We start from the raw sequence: 12,959 nt of genomic DNA on the forward strand, positions 1-12,959 counted from the left end.
CGCAATAACAGAACCTTGCCACGGGGCCAGGATGTGAGAAACATCTTAGTTTCCTGACTGTTGGAGATGGAATGAGTTATCTGAATCAACAATGCCGCGCGATAACCACACACTCGCTCCCTGTAATGCTCTGAAGCCCGGACGTCCAAACTGTGGTTCTGCGGAAAACGTAAACAATGCAGAGGAAAGTCTCTTTTTGTTTATGTGGCCAGGAAGGTAGGCGATCTTTAATTCAGCAGCATACTCCCTGCTGCTGTCTTGTTATGGTTGTCCGGGTTTGATGTCTCTGCAATCTCACGGTTGTGAGTTCAACTCCTGATTAGGAGTTGGCTGCCCACCATGGGTTAAGAAAATTAGCAAACCCGCTCTGTGGGCAAGTCAACAGTGGTCGTCCTGTAGATAAACTCGCCCCTGCCATAGGAATGTGGAGTTCTCCTTGCTGTAAACCGCAGATAACCCATCAATGCTTCACATTAAGCTTTGTTTGAGCAGGAAGCCACTTTGACCTTATAACTCGGTGCATTTGGTCAATTCCAAAAAAATAAAAGCCACGGCTACAATTACTGCCATAGGCAAACCCCAATGGAAAAACCAAGGTAATGAATATTTGGCTGCGTCATTGCTCAAAAACGTTCGGCGGAACACCACAAGCGGCTCCACCCGAGAGCTTCATCGCTCTGGGATTGTGCGTGAAACGAAACCTTCAAATAGCCAGTCACACACTCGTCGGCCCATTATTTTTTTTTTCACCCGGTGCCAAAAAAAACCCCCACCGGGCATTCGGAGCTGGCGCTCGCGCAAAAGAGGTCGAAGGGATTTTCTCCGGTGGCATTTTCACCGGTGGCATTTCCCTGCCGCCGGGGATAGCCGGGCTAGGCGCAGGCGGCGCAAGGCGACACAGGCGAAGCCTTTGCGGGTTAGGGCCGAGGTGAACGCTGGGCTTTCCGAGGAGCGGGAAACCACGCGGTGCCGTCAGAGACCGGCGCTGTCCTCGCGCCAACTTGGCCATGGCACAATGGGGGCTTCTCTGCGCGGGCGGCAGGTAATGCCACCCCCACCGGGGACCCCTGCGTATCCTGCACCCGACGCCTCCCTCCTCCCCCTCCCTCGCTCCTCCCCCTCCCTCGCTCCTCCTCCTCCCCTCCTTCCCTCCCTCCCTCCCTCGCTCCCTCCCTCACTCCCTCACTCCTCCCCTCACCATGTGAATCTTGTCGTGGCTTTTAAAGGGCCCCTGTAGCCCCTTGTGCGTGTGTGTTTGTGGTGGGAGTGGTGGTGTTAGTGGTCAGCAGACCTGCTCATAGGAACGGGGGCAATTTGCTCAAGGCCTCACACAAAACGAGGAGCCCTTAGCGGGTCAGTATTTTCGTCGCTTCTGAATAAGAGGGCTGCACCGTGGTATTCTGCCCCGGGTCTCCAGCCCCGGGTCTGCATGAACTTACGGGCACCCCTGGTGTGGTTAGTGCACTGCACAGCGAGCCAGGTGACCCGCTCCTCCGATTCCCGCTCACGGTAAACATCCGCGCTGAAGTATCTATCCGGGCCACTCCCTTGGCTGGCTCGGCCTTAAATTAATACCTGGTGCGTGTGTCAACATCGACATTGGGGAGTTTAAGGTGGTCGAGCGTGGAGCGTGGTTTTCGGCCGCATCATTACCTCTTGCGGCGGGGCCGGCCTTCGGTGTTCGCTTCACAATACTTGCCCCAATAGTTGGTGAAGGCTGCACGGGGGATCTTTGTCTTTGTGTGGGAGTGGGGAGGTGGGGGAGCTGGCAGAGCAGCATAGTTTTTGGTGGATCCGTGTTATTGGCTGTTTTTTTTTGCGGGCTGCTTTTATGACGAGTGTCGCAATGTGCAGGTTAACTGCGCGGTATTTCTGATTTATTATCCACGTTTGTCGTGCAGGAACGCCATGTGAACAAGTACGACGATTAGCTGACATAAAACAATGTGACTGCTGTAAAATCTAGAGAAATCGGCAACTCCAAGGATACACTCTTTAAGCTTCATCCTTTCAGTCGCGTTGAACGAAATACGAGAGCTGAAATCTGGCTTGGACATTTTCTGAGCGCGAAGATAATGTTGGGTTGGTTTTTTTTTTAGCAAAAGTCTGCGAGGTGTTTGTCCAAATGTTGTAAGAAATGCAAGCGGCGCGTGTCTTTGACGAGGGCAGCTTTAATCACTGGGCAGAACTTTCCACCCGTGCGGCCTCTGGCCTTGCAGGGGTTCCGCGTGGCTCTGCGTGACCACCCGCCACAACCAACAAACGCTGTTCATGGCTACGGCAGCGGCGAACAACTCGACGTCTCGCTCGCAGAATGATTATCATTATTATTTAGGTCAAACACAAGCATCACATGTAAACAACACACACGATTGCCACTTTCATGCATCTTTTATTAACGATGCCTAAAATATACATCCGTTGGTCGAGGGATGTCGGGAACATTCATTGTTGATGAGCCATTGTTGTTGTCATTTAGGCATTTAGCCGCGTCAGCAAGCAGGTGTTATTGTTTATAGCTCTCAGGGAAGATTGCGCCCACTCATGGGGGTTTCATATTTGCTCGTGGGGGCAGTCGTCGATCGGCCGAACCAAGCCGCCGTCTGCGTGCTTTGATTCTCGGCATTTTTGCCTCGAATCTCCAATCAAATGTGCAGCCCCCGCCGCTCGTGATTGGAAACGGCTTGGCAGCGGCGCGCATGTACGCCGGGATTTATTAATTGACGAAATGTTCTCTCTGTGTTAACACGGGCGGCTCCGTGACGTCTTTGTGTTGCGGGCGAGAGCGGTAAATCCCGGACGCCGCTTGTTTCAAACGCGGCGCGGTGATTAATTGAATTCGGGGGCCATAAGTTCAACATTTTCAGTCGTTTGAATGTGCCAGCCGAGGTGGATTGCTGACATTTAACCCCCGCGATGTGCTTTTGCGACTGGGAGCGGTGGCCTCCGTTTATTTATGCCCGAGAGTGAGCGATGATGCGTGCGTAAAACTGCCCCCCCCCTCCTCCAGCCCCCTCCGCCCCCCAACGTGAACGCACGTGAGCGGGCGTGAGCCGAGTACACGCACGCGCATGCGCTCACACCCACATTCATTCACACGCACTTACAAAGACAAAGATCCCCCCGTATAGCCTTCACAGACCGTTGGGGGCAAGTGCTGTTAGCGAGCACCTAATTAAGGCCGGCACGGCACACGAGGAGATGGGTGCCCAGCACCACGCCCGACCGCCTTTGTCTCCCTAGTGGCGATGTTTACAAACCGCGCCAGGTACTAATTTGAGGCTGAGTCGACCTAGGGGAGGCCCAGTACCGGTTCAAATAATCGTCACCGGTGTTGGCTGTGAGCGGGAAATTCGAGTCGCATTCCTGTCACTGAAACCTACTCTCATGTACTGACACACACACAGACGTGTACTGACACACATACACACGTGTACAGTGCTCCCACACGTTCACATACACAACATACGCAATGCACGCACTCGCCGGGCCACCGCTCACTCGCACACTCGCACGCTCGCACGCAAAGACACGCAAACTGGCACGCCTAAACGCACACTCACATTTACACTCACTTGAACACTCACTTGAACACACACTTGAACGCACTCACCTACTCGCGCAGACGCACGCACTCGCACACACACAAAAGATAAAACAAAGATCCCCCGTATAGCCTTAACAGACTGTAGGGGCAAGTGCTGTTAGCGAGCACCTATGAAGGCCGGAACGGCACACGAGGGGGTGGGTGGCCAACACCACGCCCGGCCGCCTTTGTCTCCCCAGTGGCGATGTTTACACACCGCACCAGGTACTCATTTGAGGCTGAGTCGACCTAGGGGAGGCCCGGGACCGGTTCAGATAATCGTCGCTGGTGTTGGCCGTGAGCGAGAATCGAACCCGGGTCGCCAGGTTCATAGCGCAGCGTAGCGCTAACCGCTACACACACACGCACTCGCACAACGCACTCACACAACGCACTCACACACTCACTCGCTCTCACACAACGCACTCGCACGCGTGCCGGCCTCGGCTCTCTGGCACTCCCCCGCCCCGCTCGCTCAGCGCTCTCCGGCCGTCGGCGAGGGGGAACTCTGCCGTGGCCGAGGCGGGGTGGGTAGCTCGTGAGACCCCCGGCGCCGCACGAGGGTGGACGCGAGGGTTCGGCCGCTCGCAGGGCGAGCCCAGGAACGTGGAGCGAGCTGCGCAAGCAAACCAAGGCGATGCCCTGCAGGGGCACCACCACAGCGATGAGAGGGGGAGGAGGAGGGGTGAGTTGGGTGGGTTGGGTGGGTTCGCGTGCCCTTTCTCGCACGTGGTGCATGCGGCTTGTGAGAGCAGTCGTGGGAAAGTGGCCGTATGTTTCGGTTGCCTCGCCCCCTGCCATCCGTGCTGTCGACTACCTGCCCCCTGTTCAAGTACGAGCGAAAATAATTTACGTTCTACCTTTGCTATGACTTAATTGCATCTTTCTCTTTAAAAAAAAACATTCCCTGCTGTTTTTGTGCAGCGCATTGATGTGCGGGTACATGTAGATACCATAAGTATCCACATTGTCTTGCGTTTAGAACACGTGGCTTGTGCGAGGTGTCTTGGCGTGATAGGCAAGCCGAGCACGTCTTGTGTACATCTTTACCCATGCGTTGCAGCGTTGAGCTGTCCTTATGGCTCGTCCATATTTATCTATGCTCAATCTTGATTTGAAGCTTTCGTGACTGCAGGAATCCATACTCTTTGGTTCTTTTGGTAAAGTCGCGTGAAATAAGCTAAAATAAATCACGACGTTTCGAACGCAACACAAGCGTTCGTCTTCAGGTGAAAATCGCGATAGCTGCGAGCAGCACGATGTCTGCTTATCTCTGCTCCTTAACTAATTTTCAGCCACTTTGTCAATCCACATCTGGATGAAGGCCACCTTAATAGTGTATCACTATTAGTATTTTCCAGGTAAGGCCCACTGAGTTATATAGCTCTTTCAGAAGCGACCTGAACACAATTGATAGCTCAACGAAGGTGATTATCATGGGCCAATGTACATCAGCCAAATACTCTAAACGCGTGTTTCTAATGCCGTATCAGTATTGGGAGTTGTTTAACCATACTTCACCACACTGGTGAGTGCAGGTTGCAGCAGGTGGGGACTCAGAACCGGTTCAGACATCACTCGCCACTGTAATCGATCTTGGGTCGCCAGGTTCACAGCAGAAGTGTGCCAACCGCTGCACCACCGCTCCATCCCACGACTAATTAACGTGACAGTGTATGGACATTTAATTATTTTACGTTTTGTTATTATTTTTATTTAATTAACGTATTATTGGCGGGAGGTTTGCTTGTTTGTGTAATTGTGTTGATTTCCCCCGGTGGCGCTGAGTGGGAGGCGCGGGGTTTTGGGGTACTCCCACGCACAGGTGCAGGGTTGGGGGGCGGGGGTAAGATGGGAAGCAGGCCCAGTAACCGTCCGTGGCACGGGATTGGCACGGTGTTGGCACACACGTGTGATCGGGGGTGGTGTTCGCGGCGGCTGATTCTGGCACTAGCCGAGAAATGCACGCGAAGGCTGCACGTCACCATCTTAACGATCAACCAGGATCACCATCTTAATGATCAACCAGGATCACCATCTTAACGATCAACCAGGATCACCATCTTCACGATCAACCAGGATCACCATCTTCACGATCAACCAGGATCACCATCTTCACGATCAACCAGGATCACCATCTTCACGACAACCAGGATCACCATCTTCACGATCAACCAGGATCACCATCTTAACGACAACCAGGATCACCATCTTCACGATCAACCAGGATCACCTTCTTCACGATCAGCCAGGATCACCATCTTCACAATCAACCAGGATCACCATCTTCACGATCAACCAGAATCACCATCTTCACGATCAACCAGGATCACCATCTTCACGATCAACCAGGATCACCATCTTCACGATCAACCAGGATCACCATCTTCACGATCAACCAGGATCACCATCTTCACGATCAACCAGGATCACCATCTTCACGATCAACCAGGATCACCATCTTCACGATCAACCAGGATCACCATCTTCACGATCAACCAGGATCACCATCTTCACGATCAACCAGGATCACCATCTTCACGATCAACCAGGATCACCATCTTCACGATCAACCAGGATCACCATCTTCACGATCAACCAGGATCACCATCTTCACGATCAACCAGGAGCACCATCTTCACGATCAACCAGGATCACCATCTTCACGATCAACCAGGATCACCATCTTCACGATCAACCAGGATCACCATCTTCACAATCAACCAGGATCACCATCTTCACGATCAACCAGGATCACCATCTTCACGATCAACCAGGATCACCATCTTCACGATCAACCAGGATCACCATCTTCACGATCAACCAGGATCACCATCTTCACGATCAACCAGGATCACCATCTTCACGATCAACCAGGATCACCATCTTCACGATCAACCAGGATCACCATCTTCACGATCAACCAGGATCACCATCTTCACGATCAACCAGGAGCACCATCTTCACGATCAACCAGGATCACCATCTTCACGATCAACCAGGAGCACCATCTTCACGATCAATTCACTGCCGATGAAGGTTTCCTCGAATCGTCGATAATCGCTCCTAGTCCGTTGATCCAACAGTCCACGTAATTCCGGCACTCGGGTTGATCTGTGCCGCTCCACCTCTGCAGAGGACGCCCTGTCCGGCACGTGTCCTTCTCTTCGGCTGCCACTCTTCCCGCAAGCCCTCACCGCCAGGTGGTCATCTCCGGCCACGACACGTGTGCCGCCCAAGCCCCACTCGCGTTTGAGTCGGTACGCTGTGTTAACTCGCGAGTGTTTAATCCAATCCGCGCCGTCTCCTCTCTTGTCTCTGCCCCAAGGTAATTCCCGGCGTGTACGTCTCAAAGCTTCTTTTGCACACTTTTCCAGCTTTTTCGTTTCCGTTCTCGTTTGCGAACGTTGCGTGTTCGTATCGCCGCACCGTGCCCAAATAAACGCATCATTTGCTGCCATTTGTGGGTTGTGTGGGAAATAGTTTGTTAACAATGTGGTCGCTTCAACAACTGGCTGGAAGGCGTCGAACCTAGAAGGCTGCTAGGCTGATGGACTAAATTGATATATTTTTTTCCCTCTGGGGAAACAGAATATGTTTATTCATTACGCTTATTTTTTCCGCTGCCATGTAAACTCGCATCTGGATTATTGGTGGGGACTCGGGAGACACACGTGACGCCCATTAGTGCTGCACCCTTGCCCCCGTGTAATGTACACTTTGAGAAGTTTTTGCACGGCCTATTTTTTTCACTCGCGTGTACGGGTCACAACAATATGTTTACATCTGATTTACTTTTTGAGTCACCGCAGTTTTTCATCATTTGCTTCGGGGTCGCGTTAGCGGCGCGAGCAATGCCCGGACGCCAGCCAAACGCCGACTTCAAAGTACTTTAGGAATAGTTGGAGCGTATCTGCCGTTGCCATATTAACTGAATTTTAATGAGCCCATTGTTGACTGGCTCAAAAGGAAGCGAAGCTTTGTCTTAAGCTTCGGCACCACTTTGATGGATTATTTCCCAGCACTGGGAAGTAAATAAACAGCGATCCTATCCCTCCGCCGCCGAGGGTCCCTTTCAGCTCCTTGGCCGGATTAAACACATCTGAAATTTTCACGCTGAGCTTCCCCTTTGTCTTTGGTTAACGTGCTCCGACATGTTGATGGAGGGCTGTGCGCGCGCGGGGCAGATCAAAGCCCGGCAGTAATGACATCCGCGGCAACGCGATATGATTTCTGGACGATTTTATTTCACGGCGGAAGAAAAAACTTCAGAGGTCCGCCTGTTTTGAGGACGCCACGGTTTGTGTTCGGCTCGCACCGCGCGAGCGCCTTCTCCGTCTCTCTTCCGGCGCGTTGGCTCTTCACGCCGGCATCTTCTTCCCCCCCCAACCCCGACCCCCGACCCGTCGCCGCTCCCCTGTCCCCCACCCTTGCCCAGCGCGCGCCGAGCGCGATTCGGTCCGCGGTAATTTGCCAGCAGATGGAGAGAATTCGAACCCCTCCTTTGCAGCTTTGTCTTCTGCAGGCGCTTTGCTGAATGGCGGGCCCTGGTATGCCTTTTATATATCCCTTCCCCTTCATCGGCTCACACGCTGCTTAATCACTCTGAGTCCCGCACCCTGGGCAGCACAAAGGACTATCGGCCTCCCCCTATTGTCGAGGGGGGGCCCCCCGTCTTATCGGCCTCCCTCCCCCCCCCTCCTTTGCTCGCCACCCCCTCATTGTCAGGGAGGGGGACCTCATCTTATTACTGCCGTTCGTGACTGCTTCTTTGTCCTAATGGCTGCAAAAAAACTTAAGTAAAGTTAGGGCATTACTCCCTTTGTTTGCTCGCCTCTCGGTCACCCCGGCTGCGAGGCACCTCTGTCAGTTGTTTATTTCAAAGGGGGGGGGGGGGGGTGGTGGTGAAGGCCCTCCAGAAGAGAAGGACGCACGATACTCGTCGCACTCGTGGCTCCCGCTAAGAGCACGCCGCGCGGGAGAGGGGGCGGCCGCTCAAATACGGATTCGGTTCCGGGGGGGGGGTACCCTCGGGAGACTGAAACTCATTGCTGGGCGGCGCGTCCCCTCGGCACCGGCGTGGACGTTGGACGGCTGTCGGAAAGTCGGGGCCGTGGCTGAGACAAGAGAGAGAGAGATTGGAGGGGGGGGAGAGAAATCCACCGTTCGCTTTGGGAAGGGTCAAGCGAAAAATGTCAACTGCAGTTAATGGGCCCACTTAGGCAAGCATGCGACTGTCTCCCTTTAACCGGCCAGCAGTGCTGACCCGTGAGCCAGGGCTGCAATCTCCTCCGTACGTCAAACCAAACGGGACACGTGTTTTGTTTTATTGCTTGAGCAACGAACGTCGAGCGTGCGAGCGAGAGCGAGCGGGCGCGTCCTAACTTGGGAAATGTGCTTCAAAGGCGACGGGATGCTCCGTGAAACCACTGAGTGTAATGCGTACCGCAACAGAATCTCTAAACACTGAGAGCGGGTAATGTAAGCACGTTCCACAGGTCGCGCTGAAACGGGCAACGTTTTTTTCAAGTTAAGCCATTTTAACGCGAGTGGGTATCGTAAATTCATAGCCAGGATTGGTTGAGAGCCCTCCATTTGTGTGTCTTCTGCTCCTTCTCATCTCCTCCTACGTTGCAGACCATTCGAGGCTATTTTTGAAGTGTTCTGGCTCCGCAGCTCTTTTGATTTGAGATCTGTCGACCCCCGCGTTGAGTTTGGTTCAGAAGCGTGAAGTACCTTCGGATGTCGGTCACACGGCTGAGCCTGACTAGACAGAGGAAGCGAAGTTTGGCTTGTCCTTACCGCTCGCGCCTATAATTATTATTAATAATTATCTCAGCTGATTTTTATTATTTCTGCGTGGAAACAATAACGGAAGGTCTCTGAAATGACACACGAGGGCCAAGGCGATTTGGACGTGGTCTCGAGCCGACGTCCGCAAACCGGCGAGAGGCCGCTCCGCTCCGGGCGCTCGCCTGCTGAGCGTTCCGGCACCGTCCGCTCGCGCCGGCTCTGAGCGCCGCTTGTGTCGGCGCGAGCCGGGGGAGGAGGGGGTCCACTTGCCGCCTGTCTCTCTTGCTGGGAAGTTATCAAACTCCGCCGGCGCTCACTGCCGCCGCCGGCACTCAATCCCGCCGCCGCTATGTCACATTCGCTTCCGCACGTCCCCGCGACGGTGGCTCGGGGCTAACGTTTCCTCTGGGCGCGGCTGCGCCCGTCACCCGCGTCCCGTCGCGAGCGAGTCGATGGCCCGCCACCGGGCGCCCCGGGACGCGCGTGGCCAAGCGTTCTTGTTTAATTGGCAGCGCGCGCCGCTCCTCCTCCTCCTTTGCCAACGCCGCGGAGGGCGGCGGAGGAGGAGCGGCGCAAACGTGGCGGTTGGCGCGCGGGGCGGCAGTAGGGGGGTGGGGAGGTGACGAGAACGCCGCGTGCGGTGTCGTGGCAGAGGGGCCCCGCGCGCTCGCCGCGGCCGGATGAAGCTCGGCAGCGGCGGCGGCGTGCGAGCTCTCGCTGTCTGTCAGCAGCTGGATTAGCGTGCGGCGCAGCGGCCGCTGGGGCCCCCGCTAAATCAGCAGCCGAGGGATTATGCCCCTGTGTTTGTGTTGTCGCCGTGCCAGGGAGCGCGCGCACAGAAGCTGCCGGCTAAACCAAAACCGCCTCGCACGTTTTTTTTTATTTGGGAGGGGGGCGGTGAGGGGGGCAAGAGGTCTGTGGTGTGGAGCGGAAGGTGCGGTGGCGGGCGGTTGTAATTTTTTTGCGAACTTATTACATGCGACCGCGACGGAGGGCAAGATCCGTTGCCAAATTTCACGTCACAGCTGCGGAGCGTGGCTTTTGCCGAGAGCCGCGGTGACGCTTGTGAAGGCGCGATCGCCGGGTGAGTAGCGGCGCGGGAGGCGTTGCCGAACCACTGACGGCTCGCATTCCTGGGATGAATGAAGTGGATCGCGAGGGCGGTGTTCGTCCTAAGCTATCGCCGTCCATGTTTAGCTGTTTGCACAACAATGTTTGCGGACAATACCGATGTGCGGTGTTTATTTTTAATGCTCAGATTAATGGGATCAGATGCGTTGTGCTCGGAGCAGCAGTTTTCGGAATCGGTGAGCGCTTTGTACGTGTCGCCCGCCGGCAGTGCCGCCGCGTGACTGAAGCACTTTAAAGTTCTGATCGCACGCAGGATCCATTACAGACAATCTCGGGCGCAAGTTGTCATCTCGGCCATTTTGTAATGCACAAGCTGTTTGTGTTGAATTATTGAAAGTGCAGATAAATGTGCCTGTCTCCACAGTAATTAGGGAATGATTAAGATTTCATGCTTTTTTAGACTCATTCCAATGTTGCATTACTGGATCCGTGCCTCTGGCATAATTAACTTGACTCTCATTAATGATTAAAGTTACACACTAAACGTGTTAATATTTAATTCCCAGGAAATTGAAGTGTCATTTACTGCAGTCCTGATTGCAAAGCCCCCTTCTCAAAGATCTCTCTCCTGCTCGCTCTCTGGGCCTTAATAGTAGTGCGTTCTTATTTAATATCTCCATAACCACGCGCGCCCATAACGATTATACCATCCTTCCTTGGCGATGTCATCTGTCCAGACCCCAGGAGGGAATCCAACCTGGGCACTACCACTCAGCAGCATAAAAGCTCCCGTGGGGGGGTGGGGTTTTGTTTGGGCTCTCTGGCTGGCAGCAGCAGCAATGATGAGTCCCTCAGTCACGATATGTTTGATGTATGTGCACTACATGAATATATGCATAAGCGTCCTGTGTATATTCACTGCGTCAGCGTCTGTCATAAATTAAAATTTTGTTAAGTGAATTGCCCATTAGTTAATGCGTCACTTGCGCCCTCCTTTTCAGTCGCAGACCTCCCCACCCACACCCCCACCCCACCCACCTACCCCCACCCCTACCAAGGCTGTGAGTTTTGCCCAGAGGGGCGGGGGGGGGGCTCTGAATGAAGAGGCAGGCGGGCAGGGCAGGGTTAATTTGGGCTGCGCAGGCACAGCGCCTTGGTGCAGATTGGAGGTCGTTAAACGCATGCCAGGTGAATCGGCTGTTTTGCAAAAGTGTGTCAGACAAAGGTGAGAGCAACCAGAACTTCGGAGCAAGAGATCCCCTAATCCCTCCCCACTGCTTAGCCCGGCTTCCAAAGCAGCCGCTTGGAAAGTTCAAAGACAGAGCCAGTCTTGGGCCCTCCCCTTCCCCTTGTGTTATAATTGGCTCTTTTATGAAGCCCTGAGCTTTATGGTTGGTTAGTGGCTCTAACAGGCAGCGCGTTTATTCCCTCGCTCGTGTATTGAAATCTGCTGCTGCGAAAAACCCAACGAGCACGGCGTCCACAGTGGCGCCCCTGTGGTGCCAACATGCAGTGGCATGGCGTGGTTGGCATGAGCCCTGGTGCAAGGATTAAATTGGGCCTACACCTGGCCAATTTCCTCCCCACGCCCCCCCCCCCCCCAACTCCTCTTCATAGCTCGGTGCCTGGGCCCCTTCGGTCTGTGGACCTTGGTGCAGTAACACCGCCTGCACACTCGATCGCTGTGCAACTGTTATCGCGGGGACACCATGGCTATGCTGTGGTGCCACTCTGGTGTTGCTATGGTGGTGCCTTTGCTAGGCTTGGAGCAGTTCACACCCAACCCATCCATGCAATTAGATTGTCCCAATTCTGTTCAAAAATGATTTAAAATATATATTTTTTCCATCTTGTTCACATTATTTATTCGCCCTATATTTCAACCTTTGTACACTTTTGCTCACTCCACCAGCAAGGTAACCTTTGCGTCCTTGTGCCATTTTCACGAACGGCGAAATAACCGACTCCCGCACAAATGACGTGACGTTCATGCCGTGGGCCCGAGGAATGGCGCTTGGTTGTCGATGGGACGCCTCTCCGTCGTTCCCCATCTGTCCCAGCGCCCGGCTCTCTTTTCGGCAAGCGTGGTGCGTCTCCGACCAGCGTCGCTGCCCTCCCCGTCGGCGCTAGCAAAGGCCGCTTGCGCATTTCTGCATCATTGTGTGTGCTGCAAGGTTGTAACATTTTATTATTATTACTATTAATTTGTATTATTTTTTATTGTGGCAATCGCACCTGGCGTTTATGTGCCGGCGAAGGTGTAAACCATGATCGGAGCAGTGCGCGCACGGCTTCGTGGGAGCCGGAAACTCCTTACAATTGCGAGCGCGCGCCTCGCAACGCTCGCCCATCCGTGCGGGACGCTAAAGCAGCGGAGATGTCGTCCTCGGCAATGTTGTACTATACTGAAATTATAAAATCCACATCCATGGAATAACGATGACAATTGGAACGTGGTTAATACGTGATGTAAAAAAAATATAACATGAAAAATGGAATTTGAAACCAA

At 53.9% G+C, this 12,959-nt stretch overlaps 1 protein-coding gene across 6 annotated transcripts in view; it reads left to right on the forward strand.

Annotated features, from left to right (window-relative positions):
* ZFHX3 (zinc finger homeobox 3) overlaps window positions 1-12,959 on the forward strand; it is a 138,955-nt gene that overhangs the window by 25,529 nt on the left and 100,467 nt on the right. Inside the window, exon 1 of one of the 6 annotated variants that reach the window (XM_076069761.1) lies at window positions 1,214-4,271. The exons of the other annotated variants lie outside the window; for them this stretch is intronic. The gene's annotated coding sequence lies outside the window, so the exon portion shown is untranslated. Of the gene's footprint in view, window positions 1-1,213; window positions 4,272-12,959 lie in introns of those variants that run through there. 6 annotated transcript variants of the gene reach the window in all.

This window comes from Petromyzon marinus, chromosome 25, assembly GCF_048934315.1.
Source record: "Petromyzon marinus isolate PM22_M1 ecotype Great Lakes invasive population chromosome 25, UKy_Petmar_22M1.pri1.0, whole genome shotgun sequence".
NCBI classification, from domain to species: domain Eukaryota; kingdom Metazoa; phylum Chordata; class Hyperoartia; order Petromyzontiformes; family Petromyzontidae; genus Petromyzon; species Petromyzon marinus.